Raw genomic sequence first — 18823 nt, 5'->3', positions numbered from 1 at the left:
ATCATCTGTTGATGGACATTTGGATTGTTTCCATGTCCTGGCTATTGTGAATGGTGCTGCAGTGAACATGCGGTTGCATGTGTCTCTTTTAAGTAGAGTTTTGTCCGATACATGCCCAAGAGTGGGATTGCGGGGTCATAGGGAAGTTCTATGTTTAGATTTCTAAGGTATCTCCAAACTGTTCTCCATAGTGGCTGTACCAGTTTACATTCCCACCAGCAGTGCAGAAGGGGTCCCTTTTCTCCACAGCCCCTCCAGCACTTGTTCTTTGTGGATTTATTACTGATGGCCATTCTGACTGGTGTGAGGTGGTATCTCATGGTAGTTTTGATTTGCATTTCTCTTATAATCAGCGATGTGGAGCATTTTTCCATGTGTTTGTTGGCCATCTGTATATCTTCTTTGGAGAAATGTCTATTCAGGTCTTTTGCCCATTTTTCCATTGATTGATTGGTTTTTTTGCTGTTGGGTTGTATAAGTTGTTTATATATTCTAGAGATTAAGCCCTTGTCAGTTGCATCATTTGAAACTATTTTCTCCATTTCTGAAAGTTGTCTTTTTGTTTTCCTTTTGGTTTCTTTGCTGTGCAAAAGCTTTTCAGTTTGATGAGGTCCCATGGGTTTATTTTTGCTCTAATTTCTATTGCTTTGGGAGGCTGACCTGAGAAAATATTCATGAGGTTGATGTCAGAAAGTGTTTTGCCTATGTTTTCTTCTAGGAGTTAGATGGTGTCCTGTCGTATATTTAAGTCTTTCAGCAATTTGGAGTTTATTTTTGTGCACGGCGTGAGGGTGTGTTCTAGTTTCATTGCTTTGCATGTTGTTGTCCAGGTTTCCCAGCAATGCTTGCTGAATAGACTTTCTTTTTTCCATTTGATGTTCTTGCCTCCCTTGTCAAAGATAAATTGACCATGGGTGTCAGGGTTTATTTCCAGATTCTCTATCCTGTTCCATTGGTCTGTCTGTCTGTGTTGGTACCAGAACCACACTGTTTTGATGACTGTGGCTTTGTAGTATTTCTTGCAGTCTGGGAGAGTTATGCCTCCTGCTTGGTTTTTGTTTCTCAGGATTGCTTTGGCAATTCTGGGTCTTTTGTGGTTCCATATAAATGTTTGGATTGTTTGTTCTAGTTCTGTGAAAAATGTCCTGGGTAATTTGATAGGGATTGCATTGAATCAGTAGATTGCTTTGGGTAGGATGGCCATTTTTACAATATTGATTTTCCCAATCCATGAACATGGAATATCTTTCCATTTCTTTACATCTTCTTTGATTTCGTTGATTAAGGTTTTATAGTTCTCGGCATATAGGTCCTTTACCTCCTTGGTCAGGTGTATTCCGAGGTATTTGATTTTGTGAGGTACAATTTTAAAAGGTATCATATTTTTATATTCCTTTTCTAATGTTTCATTGCTGTTATACAGAAATTCAACTGACTTCTGAATGTTAATCTTATATCCTTCTACTTTGCTGAATTTATTATGCAGTTCAAGTAGTTTTGGGGTTGAGTCCTTAGGGCTTTCTATGTATAGTTTCAAGTCACCTGCATTCAGTGACAATTTTATCTCTTCTCTTCCTATATGGATGCTTTTTATTTCTTTTGTTTGTCAAATTGCTGTGGCTAGAACTTCCAAAACTATGTTGAAGAGCAGTGGGGAGAGTGGGCATCCCTGTCTTGTTCCAGATTTGAGTGAGAAGGCTTTCAGTTGTTCCCCATTGAGGATTATATTTGCTGTGTGTTTATCATAAATGGCTTTGATTATATTCAGGAATGTTCCCTCTATACCCACTTTGGCGAGGGTCTTGATCATGAATGGATGTTGAACTTTGTCAAATGCTTTTTCTGCGTCTATTGAAATGATCATATGATTTTTGGCTTTTTTTGTTAATGTGGTGTATGATGCTGATTGATTTGCGTATGTTGAACCATCCTTGTGAACCTGGGATGAACCCAACCTGGTCATGGTGTATAATTTTTTTGGTATGTTGTTGGATTCGGTTGGCTAAGATGTTGTTGAGAATTTTTGCATCTATATTCATCAATGGTATTGGGCGATAGTTTTCTTTTTTGGTGGTATCTCTGTCTGGTTTTGGAATGAGGGTGATGGTGGCCTCATAGAATGTCTTTGGGAGTATTCCTTTTTCTTCAACATTTTGAAAGAGTTTAAGGAGGATGGGCACCAGTTCCTCTTTATATGTTTGATAAAATTCACCTGTGAAGCCATCTGGTCCTGGACCTTTATTTGTAGGGAGTGATTTCATTACCTCTTCCATTTCATTTCTAGAGATCGGTCTGTTCAGTTGGTCTGTTTCTGCTTGATTCAGTTTTGGCAGGCTGTAATATTCTAGAAAATTGTCCATTTCTTCCAGATTGTCAAACTTGTTGCCGCATAGTTGTTCATAGTATTCTCTTATGGTTTTTTCTATTTCTGTTGTATCTGTTGTGATTTCTCCTTTTTCATTTATAATTTTGGTTATTTGGGTTCTTCCTCGCCTCTTTTTAGTGAGTCTGGCCAGGGGTTTGTCAATTTTGTTGACCTTTTCAAAGAACCAGCTCTTGGTTTTATTAATTTTCTCTATTGTTTTTTGAGTTTCTATTTTATTGATTTCTTCTTTGATCTTTATAATTTCCTTCCTTCTGCTGACTTTAGGTCTTTTTTTTCTTCTTTTTCTAGTTCATTTAGGTGGAGGGTTAAGTTGTCAATTTGGGATCTTTCTTCTTTTTTGAGAAAGGCCTGTATTGCTATAAATTTCCCTCTGAGCACTGCTTTTGCAGCATCCCATAGATTTTGAGAGGTTGTGTCTTCATTATCATTTGTTTCAAGGTAGTTTTTAATTTCCTTCTTGATTTCCTCATTGACCCATTGGTTTTTTAGTAGCATGTTGTTTAGTCTCCATGTAGTAGGGTTTTTCTCTTTCCTTTTCCCATGGTTGATTTCTAATTTCATGGCATTGTGGTCAGAGAAGATACTTGAGATAATTCCTATGCTCCTAAATTTATTGAGATTAGCTTTGTGTCCCAATATGTGGTCGATTCTTGAGAATGTTCCATGAGGATTTGCGAAGAATGTGTATTCTGCTTTTTTTCGATGTAGTGTCCTGAAGATATATCAATTCAGTCTAACTTTTCTATTGTTTCCTTTAGGATGTCTGTTGCTTTATTGGTTTTCTGTCTAGAGGATCTGTCCATTGATGTGAGGGGGGTATTAAGGTCTACTACTATGATTGTATTCTCATCAATATCTCCCTTTATGTCTGTTAATATTTGTTGTATGTATCTGGGTGCTCCTATATTTGGGGCATATATGTTGATGATAGTAACATCCTCTCCTTGGATGGATCCCTTAATCATTAAATAGTGTCCTTCTTTGTCTTTCTTTATGTCTTTCGTTTTAAAGTCCATTTTGTCTGATATGAGTGTTGCGACGCCTGCTTTTCTGCCTTGTCTATTGGCGTGAAATATTTTTCCCCACCCTTTCACTTTCAATCTATATGTATCTTTTGTCCTAAGGTGAGTTTCTTGTAGGCAGCATAGTGAAAGTTTTTGCCTTTTTATCCCCTAAGCCAGTCTGTGTCTTTTGATTGGAGCATTCAGTCCATTGACATTTAAGGTGATAATTGATAGATGATTATTTATTGCCATTTGAGCCTCGTGTTCCAGTTGATTCTATGGTTCTCCATTCTTCCTTTCTTTTTTTTTTTTTTTTTTTTTTTTTTTTTTGGTTGGATGGTTTCCTGTTGTTATCTGCTTGAGTGTATTTTTTTTTTAATTTTTTGCAAATGCAGTATTTGGTTTTGGCTTGTGGTTGCCCTGTTTTTTAAATATGCTAACCCCTTCCCATAATTGTGTGTTTTAGCCTGATGGTCCTGTAAGTTCAAACACTTCATTACTATATTAAAATTAAGAAGAGAAACTTATACACAAACAAAAAGTGTTATTTACTTCCTAACATCCCTTGCCCACATTTTATGGTTTTGATGACCCTTTTTTATTTTTTTCTTTTTAATTTTATTTTCTTTGAAGCATGTTCATGATTAAATCTGTATGCTGGCTTATTTGAGTGACTGCTCTCTGATTGCGCTTTCCTCACTCCTAGTTCTTCCTCTTCTTCTTATTTTTTTTTCTTTTCTTTTTTCTTCCCTTTCCTTCCTTTCTTTTTGGTTTAGAGAAGCCCTTTCAATATTTCCTTTAACCTGGGTTTTGTGTTGCAGTATTATTTAAGTTTTTGTTTGTTGGGAAAAATTTTTATTTCCCCTTCTATTTTAAATGATATTCTTGCTGGATAGAGTATTCTAGGTTGCATATTTTTTCCTTTTAGCACTTTAAATATCTCTTGCCATTCCCTCCTGGCCTGTAGTGTTTCTGTAGAGAAATCAGCTGATATTCTTATGGGGGTTCCCTTGTAGGTAACATTCTGTTTTTCCCTTGCTGCCTTGAGGATCCTCTCTTTATCACTAACTTTTGCCATTTTTATTATGATGTGTCTTGGTGTGGGTCTGTTTGGGTTCAGTTTGTTTGGGGCCCTCTGTGCTTCTTGTATCTTGAACCCAGTATCCTTTAGATTTGGGAAGTTTCCAGCGATAATTTCTCCAAATATATTTTCCATCCCCTTATCTTTTTCTACTCCTTCTGGAATTCCTATTATGCATAGATTGGCCCGCTTTATATTATCCCATAGGTCTCTTATATTGCTTTCCAGTTTTTTGATTCGGTTTTCTGTCTGTTGACTGGATTGAGTGATTTCCATTATTCTATCTTCCATATCACTGATTCATTCTTCTGCATTATTCATTCTGGTTTTTACTGCCCCTAGTTCAGTTTGCATCTCTGCAAATGGATGTTCTAGTTTTTCTTGGCTCCTCCTTATATTTTCTAGTTCCTTTCTGAGGGTGTCTGCATTACTGTTCCTATCTTCTCTTAATTCCTTCAGTATTTTCACTATTTCTCTTTTGAACTCCAGGTCTGTCTGACTGCAGAGATCTGTTTCATTGTTGACTGTTTTAGGTGAGTTCTCCTGTTGGTTTGACTGGGGGTGGTTTCTCAGCTTCTTCATCTTGCTTGTTGTTTTCTTTCTCCTGAGGGAGTTGTACTGTCCGTTATCGGGCAGTGTTTGCCTTGTCACTGCCGTGGAATATTTCCTGAGGGCTGGCGTTGTTGGTCAATCTTTGTTGAGGCAGTGTGGCTTTTCTGGAGTGTTGATGGGGCTAACAGTGTTTCTTTGAAGCAAAGGAGGACTTCCTGAGGGAAGACAGGACTGGGAGGTCCACACCACGATGGTAGCAGATTTCACTTGGTCATGCAGAGCTTGCTCTGTTGTTTTTAGGCTTTGGGGTTCTTGCAGGGGCTTGGCAGTGTTGGGCAGCTGTTCCTCAGGGGTGCAGCACCCTTTGCGGGCTGGAGCAGCTATCTGGGTCACTGAGAACCTAAGAGGCTCTTCCCTAGGGCAGCCCAACTCAGAAGGACAGCCTGTGAATGTAGGTGGATGTTTTCACAGTCTGGCCAAGCTTGTTGCAGCTTTTCTGGGCTGCAGGGGCTCTTCCAGGGGGCTGGTGGTGCTGAGCAGTTATTTCACAGGAGTGGGGCACCCCCTCGGGGCTTGGGCGGGTAGCAGGGCCGTTGGAGACCCTAGAGGCTCCTCCCCAGGGCAGCCTGACTCAGAAAGACCGTCTGAGATCTTTTCCCAACTTGGCCAGGCTTGTTGCAGCTTTTCTGGGCTGCAGGGGGTCCTGCCTGGAGCTGGCAGTCCTATGCAGCTGGTCCACTAGGTCTCAGCACACCCTGAGTGCTTGGGCAGGTAGCAGGCCATTGGAGACCCAAGAGGCTCCTCCCCGGAGCAGCCAGACTCAGAAAAACCGTTCGAGAATTAGGCCGATCTATTCACGGCTTTGCTAGGCTTGTTCTGGCTTTTCTGGGCTGCAGGCCTTTTCTCGGGGGCTGGTGGTGTTTGGTGCTGCTCTGTGGAAGTGTAGCCCCTCCAAAGGGCAAGCAGGCCTGTGCAGGGACAGCCCCTGTGGTGGTAGGCTTCAGGCAATTGTTGAGGCCAGCCCTCCTGGATGGCAGGCAGCCCCAGGTTCAGCGAGAGCGTAGGGGGTGGCGGGGGTGGGGGGAGGGAATGCACTGGGAAGCACAGCTTTCTGCTAGCTAGTGGGCCTGTAAGCTTGCTGTGGTGTGGGGGGTATTCTATGGGGACCCACCCCTTCTTCTCTCCCCTCCCCAGCACGGGCACAGACCAGGCTCTTCTCCCAGGTTCCCTCTGATGTGGCTTTCCACTTCTCCGCCCCTAGAGTATTGTTCCCTTCGTCTGTGACAGCTTTGTTTTCTAGTCTCCCAGGCAGTCTCTGCCCCATCAAATGGTTTCTAGACCTCCCAAGCAGTTTCCGCTCCGCCCCGCCCCCCCAGCCTGGGAACTAACCTCCAGGGCTGAGGTCTCGGTGCCCAGCCCCCACCCAGGCGTCTCAATTTTTGGTGACTGTGCCTGTAGTTCAGATGGTCCGTTGGGTTCTTGATCGGCTTTTCCGTACTCCAACTTACTGCTACACTGTTCTCTGCATCTGGAGATTTCTCCGGTTTGTTTGATCTTTCCCCCGGTATGTGACTTTCCAGGGTGCAGGAACCTTTTCTCCTCCGCAGTTCCCTTTCAGGAGCGCCTGTCCCGCTCGGATTCACCTTCTCTCACTCTCCTCTTTTCTCCCATTCTGCCCAGTAATGTCACGAACTTCTTGCCGTTACTGGAGTTTAAGTTTCTCTGCCAGCGATTGGTTGCTGTTCTGTGCGAGTCATTTATTCTGTAGATGTGCTTTTTTTGTTGTGTTTGTGGGAGAGTGCGAGCATGTCCCCCTACTCCTCTGCCATCTTCTCATGGTAGTTTTGATTCACATTTCTATAATAATTAGTGATGAAGATGGACATAAAGAACATTTTAAAAAGGGTTTCACATCCCTGTGCACAATGGACGTTGATCTGTGATTTCCTTCTAAATAACTATGTCTTATGATCATTTTGTTTCCAGAGTAATGCTGGCCTAATAAAATTTGCTTGAAAGTTTAAACATCACGTTTTAAGTCAGCAAAAGAAATACACACATAGGTAAAAATTACAATAAATCTAATTTCTGAGGCTATGGAATGAGTTTTATAGTATAGCACTTTGAACTTTGAACATTTGCAAGTTTGCACAAACTTATTATGCTAGTGTTGATTTGACTACTAGAAGTGAAGATATGGTTGTTTTCAAGATATTCCCTTTCCTTTTTTTGGCTCCCCTTTTCTCTGGTAATCTTCTGGACTGGTGCTTCTGTGGTTTTGGTCAAAGATTTCGTCTACCCCTTTTTAGCTTTCATATGGATTAGAAAGTTGTTGGTGGGGCTCTGGGAGTGGCTGGCTGGTTGGCTGGTGGACCTGTCCTGGTTCCCAGTTGAGGGAGTTGTATGTGGCTCTGCAGATGCTCAGCTCAAATTGTCTGTGTCTGATACTGCCCAGTTCTACCTTAAAGTGCATGTGGCTCTGGCAGTTGCTACAGACTCCTTGGCATATGTGACTCTTATTTGCCCATTTCCAAGATTCATGTAACAGTTTTTCCCATGCAAGTTTACTATGGACTAAATGAAAATGTGCACCCACTGCAGTCAAGCTCATGAGCCCAGCAGACATTGCAGTCATTTTGGGCTTTGCAAAAGACCCAGGTGCTGTTGTTGTGTATTATTTATACTTTGAAAGGAAAATATTCTCTTTTATCACTTGTATTAAGTTGTTTTTTCATAAAATATGGTGGTTATTTTTTTTCTCCTGGCCTCCCCTACCAATTCCTATTTATTTTATGTCAAAATTCTGTCCTCTGGGGCAATAGTAAGTGTAAACTGAATGTCTTCTGTTGCTCCTTCTAGCATTCTTGCTGAGAGTCCAGATATAGTGCCTAGAAATTCAGATAGGGTTAAATAGCAAAAGCTCCATCATGATTGTGGTGATCCCTTCACTTTTTTCTGACCATAAAAGAGAAAGATAGATATATTTTAACTTTAGGGCTTGCATTAAGTGATTGGGATAGAGCTACAAAGGTGAAGCTGTCTTCGAGTAGGAATAGATGATATTTGAGGAGAAAGAAAGTGGCTGCCTCCAGGTAGATATGAACACCCTCCTCTATTCTTATAACAAACTGAAAAAAGAATCATTAATCATTAATGGAGAATTATTAATGGTACTGTCTTTAACCATCATGTGCATCCCTCAAAAGTGGACCAAAGGAAGCAAGCCTTCTCCAGAAAACAAACAAACAAACAAACAAAAACTTAGCTAAATTTCCTCACAGTCTGAAAAGCTGGGCTCAGCACAGTGAAAATCTTGCAGCCCAGGAGACCAGAGATACTGGTGTCTGTAGTAGGGGTTCATGTAGATTTTGAGCTTTTATTTCTGTTGTACTTATCTGTTTCAAAGCATTTTGTTTTGCAAATATCAATCTGGTAATGCCAAGTTGTGTTTTTTTCACTTTTGTTTCTTTTAAAAATATTGTTGTGCTCAATAGAGAAGATATTTATACCTTGCTAGTTATGATCCTCTCCTGCCTCCTTCGACTTGCTATTATGTGAAACTTGTATTAAATTTTGGGAGGGAAATTTTGTGTGGTAAGCAAACTGGACTTGAGCAGCCACAGGAAAACCCTCGCCTGTCCCTTTTCTGGCAGTCTTTTGTTGGAAAGGTCACTTCTGCTTCATTCTTAAATAACTATATATTTATCATAAAAATCTTCTTTCCCTATGTAAATGAATACCTTAGAGACTTACAGGTTAGAGAAGAGTAAAATGTTTTATGACACATTTTCCCTTTCCACTGTTATGTTGGCTATTTGGGCCTGGCTCACTTTTGGAGAAAAAGGAAGAGCAGTAAAGAGTTCATGGGGATGGGGATGGGGATTTGCTTGGCCACTCATCAGGGCATCTCCCCAAAAGATTGAGATCTGACAAGACTGAGGCTCTCTTCCAAAACAGTCTGTTGATTAAAAATTAAAACATTTATGGAGTTCCTGTCATGGCTCAGTGGTTAATGAATCCAAATAGGAACCATGAGGTTGCGGGTTTTATCCCTGGTCTTGCTCAGTGGGTTAAGGATCTGATGTTGCTGTGAGCTGTGGTGTGGGTTGCGGACATGGCTTGGATCCTATGTTTCTGTGGCTATGGTGTAGGCCAGTGGCTGCAGCTCTGATTTGACCCCTAGCCTGGGAACCTCAATGAGCCATAGCAGCAGCCCACGAAATGGCAAAATGACTAAATAAATAAAATTTAAAAAATTAAAACATTTATGTGTGAGTTAAATAAAAAAGGAAGGCATGTGTGTATGTGAATGAGAAAATGCTTTGACAAATTTTGAAATTATCCCTGTTTCTTCCCTAATTCTAAGTGGATTTTCTAGGCCCAAGGCCTACTGTTAATTTTTCATTATTTTATCTATGGTAATTCTCAGCAGCACAATTCCTGTCTATGATTGGGAAAGTTATTTAACTTCCCTTGGCCTCAGTTTCCTCATCTCTAAAGTGTTATGATGATGCTGCCTAAGTTGTAAAATTGTTGTAATGTTTGAATAATATAGAGTCATAGACAAGAATGTTTGGTACATAATCAAGTTGTGTAAGGATTTGCTATTATTATTGGGAGAATGTTTGGAGGAGGTTAACTGTACTTTAAGAGATTGCCCAAAAGTTGTCTTTTTTAAAATCATTATTATTTGTTTAACCAGTAACAGATCAAAAGCTGGGGATAGAAGATCAGAGTAAAGAACACTTTTTCTTTGTAAAATATTTTTACTGATTGATGACTTTGTTTCCAAGAAGTTAATACTTGTTGTATTGGTGGTGGAGGAGTTAAAGGCTAACACAGGAATAAACAATATAGTCAGTACTGTGGAGGCTTCTAGCAGGCAATCCTCGGGTCTCAGAAGACTGGAGAAGGCCAGTTTGATGAGTAGCACCCCAGTGGCCCAGCCGAAAGTATGTCAAATGGAATGAATTGCTCTTAAAAGGGTAGAGAGGGTAACTTGTTTGGAAATTTCAATGAGAAATTTTCACTGCAGAAGAAAGGCCCACTGGGCAAATAATAGAACCTTGGTAAATCTGCCTCAATGTATAATGTATATATTGGAGAAGTGGGGTAAGAATCTTCTGATGTTCTCCTTTCTTGGGACCCCTGTACACTTGTTGAGAGAAGGCACAAAGGAAAATGGAAACCTCCCTCTTGATCTGTATCATTTTCAGGTCGTTGGATGAATCTTTTAAATTTTAAACTTTTAAATTTTGAAATTTTAAATTAGTGTTCTTGGTAGTGTTTGAGGAAAGTTACAGATTTTTATTAAAATTTTACTTCATACTACAATAGGAAACCTTTAAATGATGCACAAACTTAAATGTAGTAGAAAGTGAAATAATGAAAACATTCTAAATAGAATTGTATAATTTGAACATTTCTTGGTGAAACAAGGAAAGTTTATCTTTGGCTCAAAATTAGAATGCAGGACACAGGAATTGAAAAAAAAATGACTACAATATACATGTATGACTTGGTTGGTTACTTTGCTGTACAGCAGAATTTTGTACAGCATTGTAAATCAACTATGGTTTAAATAAATAAAGGAAAAAGAACAATTAAAAAGAAAAAAATGCCTACATAAAAATAAGTAATTCTACTTGATGGAAACAAATATGCACCAAAGATAAACTAGCATTGGTGAAGTTATAAAACATATGTCACATCTTAGAAATTTTTAACTATCAAGGAAGAGTACAAAATAAAGATTAGAAAAAAATAAAACAAACAGTTGAAGGCACAGTGGACAAAAAAAGGATGGAAATAATCTTATAAACATATGGAAAGTTACTCAACTCATTCATGAAAAAAGAATAAAATTTAAACAATATAGACTTCGTTGTTAAAAAAAATCTGACGTTTTCCTTGTAGTCTCCTGGGAAAACACATTTGCACAATGATAGGGAGAGTGCAAATGGACAAGCCCAGTGGCAAGGAAGGAGCATTGAGCAGTATCACAAGTGTATTTACTTCTTGAATCAATAAAATTTGCACCCATGAGTTTATAAAGATTTGCATTTGGCAGCATTGTTTGTACTTGCAAAAGATTGCAAGAAAGCCATGCACAAATGATCACGTGAGAAATCTCTCTCTGATTAATGAAACAATTTTGATATTGCCATTTATTCTTTTTTCTCCTAATGCTATATGATACCTTCCAAATAAGGGTTTTATAGTTTATCAAAATGTATCTAGAAGTTTCAGCAGGAAGAGTGGCTTGTGTTGATCACAACCAGAAATGTAACTTATTGCTTCATCTGTTGTGAAAGTTGGAAATTATAGATGGCTTCTTTTCATGTATTTCCAATGATAGGGTTCATTTATTTATCTAGAAAAGTAGAAAAGCATCACCAATGTTGGATCATGCTTTATATATATTTGATTATATGTTTTAAGGCAAAGGAAAATTGATTTAACTGGTTAAATTTCAAACTAAAATGGAAGCATGACATGAAAAGGATAAAGAGAATAATATGTCTTCATTATAAGCATGACGTGATAAATAAAAATAGGTATATAGAGAAAAATAGGTATATAGAGAAAAATAAGAAAATCATCTCATGAGTAAACACTGTTATGTATTTTCCTCCATTTATTCTATGCATATTTGTGTTAGATTTAAACCCTATGCCCTATAGAATAAAAATGCACAAATTATCAGCTACATATAACATTATAAAGCAAATATCTTTGTAACCACTACACAAGTCAGAAATGGAAAAAATATGGAGATTACAGATGCCCCCATAAATTAATCTTTCCACTAAGAGTCATTAAATGAGCAGGCATCCTTAAATAATATCTTTTAAGTTTCTCTAAACAGACACACATAATATTAACAAGAGCGTGTTGTGCTCAACCATATGTTTCATTCATGTTTTTTGTAATTGTGTTTTGCTCATTTTGATCATTCTCTGAAATAATCAGAATCACTTTTCTATTCCAGTAGGATGAATAATTAAGATTCTGAATGACTTAAGATAAAAATTCTTGCAAGTGGCCCCTAACATACAAGTAAATATAACCCTGCTGAACGAATATCTAGGAGCAAACTTTTCTTGATGAGGATAGGCTGTTTTTTAATTAGGGCACCAATTCATGCACCAGCCTCCTAGGAGAGTCGCTATGGCTCCACGTTTTTCATGTGTTTTCTATAGTTTGCCTTTTTAAAATTTTATTATGCAGATAGGTGTATCATGGATTTCATTTGGTTATTATTTGAATTTTCCTGGCTAGCTGATGAGTTATTTTCTTTTTTTTTTCTGGACATTTTGACTATAGTCTTTATAAAGTTTCCTGTTAACTGTTCATCTGAGTTTTCAGGGTTTTGATTTGGAACACATATTAATATATGAAGCATATAACTACTTTACATTGAAAATTTTCACTCTGAATGGTTTCCTGGATGATGAGTATGTCCTAATTAATGCAATCCAACTTATCAATGTTTCCCCTAATTGTTAATAATCTATGCAATATTTATTCATACCTATGTCATGAAGATAACATATCTTATTCTCTAAAGCTTACTTATATTGTATTCACAATCAGATTTACAAACTACCTGGATTTTTTTTCAGAAATGATGCTATTATAGGTCAAATTCTCTTTTGTTAATACACTTTCTTGTAATTAAATTAGTACCACTTGTGAAAAGATCAGCTTTTCCATTTTTTTTTGCAGTTCTACCTTTTACATATGCAAGTGTGTGCATATGTTGTGTCTATGTTTTGCTCTCTACTATATGTCACTCATATCCTTAACAAATGTTGTATTATATCTCACTGTCTCAATTCTGCACTATTACAGTAAGTATGTTGTCCAATAAAGTAGGTTCTGTTACTTTACTGTTTTCAAGGATTCCTTGGCTATAATTTCCATATTTAAATGACACACACACAGTTACCTCCCCTCCACCTCACTCTCTCACACACTGACGGAATTTTATTCCATTTTATTGAATACTGACAGCTTTTCAATATTGAGTTTTCTATTACATGTATATGTTATAGCAACCTACTTACTTATTTACCTTAAATTACTCTCAGATTATTTTTCCATTTACTTCATGCAGTTTTTGAAATTATAATTACTTTTAAGGTTTTGGTATATATGCTCCTATTTAAATTGTATTCTTAATGACTTCTTATTTTTTCTTATTTTATATTGAAGTAAATTGATTTTGTTCATTGGCTCTGTATCCAGAAATAGTTTATTAGTCTAATAATATTTCCACATGTACATTTATAATACCATCCAATAATTAGATTAATATCTACTTTTCCAATGCTCATCTATATATTTTTCTTTTTTCACTGCATAGACTAGTATCTCTAGTAAAATGTTGAATAAATGCTGTAAAAGAAAAAAATCCTTTTCTTGGTCCAAACTGCAAAATGAACTTTCAACAATTTTTGACATTTGATATGAAATTTATTCACACCATAACATAAATTCTTTGCTCTGGGGTCAGACATTTTTTTCATTTCAACAGGACTTTCACATGATTACAGTCACAAAAGTATCACTGTATATTTAAAAACTAAATCAGAGGTAGAAAAGCACACAGCTTTATGCCAATTTAAATCTCAACATGCACGACCCCTCTACATGATCTTGGAAGTGTCTTCTGTAAGATTACTAAATATTAGCCAGAGAATATCTGAGGTCGCAAGAGATTGTTTACAAGATAAAATGTCTTTTCCTAGGGCTACTTGCTTTGTTATGGAAACATATTACAAACAAAATTTAGTGTTATGCAAGGTGTTCATTTCAAAGTCACATACAGTACACAGGTTCAAGCCATTTTTCCCCCTCATGTAAAGACATCATGATAGACGATGTGGATTAAATGTACTCTGGTAACGACTACCAGTTTAGTAATGACACACTGTCTGCTATGCTGACATTAAAAAGGAGAATGAAATAAAATATTTTCAGGTATTGGATACACTCATAATTTGTTCCTAGTCTGATACTCAGAAAACAATGCTAGAGAAACATCACAAAATTTATATTTCTTTCTGTTACAAGGAATTTGTCTAAAAATCTGTAGTTATAAAACAGATATGCTTTTTATGAAGAAATGACTAACATTTTCCCATGGTTATTTGGGATTCTTATTTGGAGGTTATTCAAGTTTTAATTTGGCCCTCTTTCTAGAGTGTGGGAAGGGGTATCTTGGGATTATAAGCTATATTTGTCAAATACGGAGCTGTTTCTGAAGACTGCAGGACACTGTTACAATCAACCAAATGGCAATATGGTAATAGTTTCCTTTCTTGTGATTATGTCAGTTGTAAAGAAGAGGTCTCTTACAAGCTGTATACAGCAATTTACAATTCTCTGTTCCTTGTTCACTTGATATAGTGTTCAAATTAATTTCTGACAAGTACTTGTCACATAAATTTATGTAGGCACATCTAAATCCCATAGCTTTACTGGAGGGGTGAGGTTTTCTGTGGGATCATGATTATGGATTCCATCTCTCAAATAAGAGGGACTATTTAATCCACCAGTTCTTCCCAGCCATGTTTATGACATGCTGCATTCTGTATATCTTCTCTGGTCTCGAGATCCTTGTAAGCTCAACGATGGTGAACCATATATAGCTGCCCAATCTGGGAGAAGAATCATCCAACTGCATCATTACTGTCCTGTCTGAAGCAAATTTAATTATCCCAATAATTTCCCCATTCAACAATAGTTCCTGGTCAGAGCTGGTAAGATCTTGAGTTCATATACATTTGGTCCTGATTGTGGGACAGCCTCACTCCAGAAACTGAACTTCTGGAAGAGCTGATTCTTCCTGGAGAGAAGCATCTTACTTCTCACCTTACAGAACCATGAAAATTCCTTATTTTCCTTAAGTTTACTCATGATCTCTGTGGGGGGTGGATAGCTTCCTTCATAGCTCCAGAAGTGGACAGATTGATCCTGCTTACCATAACACATGTTCCAAGTCCCCAACAAAGTACAAGGGTAATGTTTATCTTCATGAATCTTTGGCAATATCTCTTGACAAATTTTGCTGTATGCTTCTAGGCATTCCAGTTTAACATAGTGAAACTGTAATTTGTACAGACTGCTCATTTGCTTTTTGGCTAGGAACTTAGAATGAGCAATTTTTCTTTGGATTGACCTTCCAGACAAACAAGAATTTTAGCCAGTGGTCTTCTCTAGGTCTGTTATTACAAGATGCCAATTTCTGGAGCCCTGGCAGAAGGCTGCAGGGGGTATCCTGCGACTGGAAGCTGCTGATCGAGGCCAGTCCAAGGGTGTGCAGCACTACTGCTGCCATCTTGTTCCTGGTGCCTTGGCCACCAACACCCAGGCCCTTTCAACATTTTTAACATTATTATATTTATCAACACTATCAGTGACATAAAAGAAGGTACTTCAGTGTCACTATTGAGGGAAAATCTTTAACCTCTTACTTCCCAAACTAAGTTGAATGTCATTTTAATAACTGCAAATTTCATGTGAGTCACTGTACTGTACATTATTTATTTTATAATTTTATGTTAAACTGCTTTAATTTGTCTACCTAGTTATTCAGCTGTTTCTTTTCTATGTGTATGTAAATTACATAAGAACCAGGTTTTTTTCTTCTCTGCAATTCATCATGGTAACTACATGATATAGTAATACAAAGCTATTTTAGACATTAAAACCAAACACATTACCATCTGAATACTCCTTAGTCACCACAACCAGTTCTACATTGAACAAAATCATGCAGTTGATCCCTGCCTCAATTCCTGAAAATCTATAAGATACAGTAAAATCTTGCTCTAAGCTGCAAATTTTAGAGTTAATTTGTTAAGCAGTGCAAGAAAACTGAAATGAACTTCCAATGGTTACAAAACCAAATTTTGAAACTTTACTTATATTCTTCTTCTAAGTGGGTAATATGTTATTGCCACGATTATCATCTGTCACTGTAATCTGAACATCTTAAATAATTGGCTTAGTTTTTGCATGTGTTTTATAGATGTCTTTCTTTTTTTCTCTTTTCTTTTTTTTTTTTTTTTTGCCTTTTCTATGGTCAAACCTGAAGCATATAGAGATTCCAAGGCTAGGGGTCTAATCAGAGCTGTAGCCACTGGCCTATGCCAGAACCACAGCAATGCAGGATCAGAGCTGTGTCTGTGACCTACATCACAGCTCATGGCAACACCGGATCCTTAACCCACTTAGCAAGGCCAGGGATTGAACCTGCAACCTCATGGTTCCTAGTTGGATTCATCAAACACTGAGCCACCACGGGAACTCTTATATATCTTTCTTGATGCCATGATACCTACTTAAACAAAAGAACTACATGGTGGATACATTATAGCTTTGTGAAAAAAATAAATCATTTAAGCATATGTTAAAGGACATATTTTAAAAGAAAAAAAAACATGCACAGATTGAATCATTTTCCAACCATTTTGACTGAAAATGGGTTCAATGGATTCCCTGTATTTCAATGTGAAATATCTGAGGAAATACAAGACTCTTATTTTTTAATGGTAACTTCTTTTGTTTTGTTTAATGATAACCCTTCTCAAGTACCATAACAAGGAAAACATGGGGAAATAATGTGTTAAATATCTCAAGTATTTTTAATTTCAATTATATACTACACAAGAAAATAAAAAAATAAGTCAAGAAAACATAGAGAATGGGTGAATCTTTCTGGGGGCAAAATAGTTCAATCCCATAAATGATATATTTCTAGAAGCAAATATGCTTCCATATTTTTTGCATTAGCAAAGATTAAGGAAACAGCTTATTGAGATGAGAGAAGCATGATTTTGCCATATAGACAAAGCATTTCTATAAAGAAAAATTCAGAGGGAAGCAGATGGCAAATTTTTTATTGCAACACTACCATATTTTAATTGTTATTATGCAGAATTTCTATTTTTAATCTTTACATAGATGTGTTGTAAATCATAAGAAATCATATTGAGTTTTTTGAAAGGTAAAAATGTCTAAATTTATAAGCACATAGGTATTTAACAGATCTTCTCAAAGGCTTATCATTTTATTATCTAAAAATATGATGCAAAGAAAAAAGCAAATTATAGTTATATAAGAGGGAAAGTATTGAAAATATTCATTATGGTCTAGGAAAAGGGGTATATGACATTAATTCCTAGGTAAGAAATATTACATTTTCCCATAAAAAAAGTATTGAATCACTAGTAAATTTTTGAACTGAATATAAAATTGCTAAATACATAATTTCTTATCAGCAAAACACCCTGTGGATAAAATCCTAATATCATAAAATTCATCATGAGACATTAAGCTCAGGAGTGAGTAAAGGTAATAAATCTACAGTAAAGGACAAAAAGAAAACTGAACATTAATTTCTGATTATATAATAGCAGAATTAAATGAGAAAACAAAAATTGATTTCAAATCAAGCAGGTAATGAGTTAAACATTAAGGTAGCAATTTTCTCAAGGCCGTAAATACATCCTTATTTCTCAGACTCTACATCAGGTTGTTAAACGTCAGGGTGACAATGGTGTAGAAAATGGAGAGAAACTTGTGTATTCTGGATGAATTTTTGGATTTAGATAATAAATATGTAATGACTGCAGATTCATAGAATAAAGTCACAACCATGACATGTGAGGAGCAAGTGGAGAAGACTTTTTGTCTTCCTGTTGCCAATGCAATTGTAGGATGGTGGAAGTGATCTGACTGTAGGACCAAAGTATCAACAGAAAATGGATAACAACAAACACCACAGTGACTGCAAAGACCAACATCTCATTTAGAAAAGTGTCCCCACAGGCCAGCTTGAGTACTGAGAGGATGTCACAAAATAAGTGATTTGGTTGTATCTACAAAAGAGTAGAGAGAAAATCTGGCATGTTTGCACTATCCAAAATGGAATGCTGGTGATCCAGCAGGCAGCCACCAGCTGGACACAGGCTTTGTCGTTCATGACTAGGGGATAGTGCAGAGGGTTACAAATGGCCACATAGCAGTCATAGGCCATCACTGTAACAAGGAGACACTCTATGTTTCCAATTTTGTGTGGCACAGGCAAACAAATAAATGTGTATTTCCTGAGTCCAAAGGTTTGTAAGCATTCTGGGGAGACTGACCAATACATAACAGATTTCCAAGAAGGAAAAATTACTGAGGAAAAAATACATAGGAGTCTGGAGTGCCTGGTCGGTCCCAGTTAAGAGAATTATCATGCTATTTCCCATCAGAATTATTACATAAATAAAGAGAAATCTCACAAAGAGAAATATTTGGTGATTAGGAATATCAGAAGACCCCAAAAGAACAAATTCCATCATTGAAGTGAGATTTACATCCAGTAGGTCTTTTTTGATGTTCCATCTGTGAAAATAATACATTCAGACATTTACTTTTTGGCCTATGTTAAAATTTTAAAATTAAAAGGACTTGGGGGAATTAGTACATTCTCCATTAAAGTACAGCATTTTATATCCTGAAGTCAAAGAACACAACTTAAGACTAATGGAGAACATGTATGCTAACTTTCAAGTACAACAACATAGTTCATATCTAAATTTAGGTTTGACTTAAAATGCAAGTGATCTGTTTGAGAATTGTGCTTTTTTATTTTTAATCTGTATGTACAGAGCAAAAATTGGTCAATTTTACTCCCCATATTAACAAACAGAATTCTGAGGAGGAAACATTTGCCTCCCACTTTCAAAGTGACAGGCACCACAAGATTTTTAAATTGTATTTTTTAATAATTTCTCAACTCTT

At 37.0% G+C, this 18823-nt stretch overlaps 2 pseudogenes; both read right to left on the bottom strand.

Moving 5' to 3' along the window:
* Positions 1-14505: 14505 nt before the first annotated feature.
* LOC110258767 (protein NipSnap homolog 2 pseudogene) lies at positions 14506-15368 on the bottom strand (annotated as a pseudogene).
* A 2138-nt stretch (positions 15369-17506) lies between these two features.
* On the bottom strand, positions 17507-18441 carry LOC110258766 (olfactory receptor 10AG1-like; annotated as a pseudogene).
* Positions 18442-18823: the final 382 nt, after the last annotated feature.

The sequence above is a fragment of the Sus scrofa genome, chromosome 10 (genome assembly GCF_054392235.1).
Source record: "Sus scrofa isolate SSC_HxYL_T2T_F1_AM1 chromosome 10, Sscrofa_HxYL_maternal_Yorkshire_Landrace_v2.0, whole genome shotgun sequence".
NCBI classification, from domain to species: Eukaryota; Metazoa; Chordata; class Mammalia; order Artiodactyla; family Suidae; genus Sus; species Sus scrofa.
The sequence above is the reverse complement of the archived record's forward strand: the minus strand, read 5'-3'. Positions and strand labels throughout refer to the sequence as shown.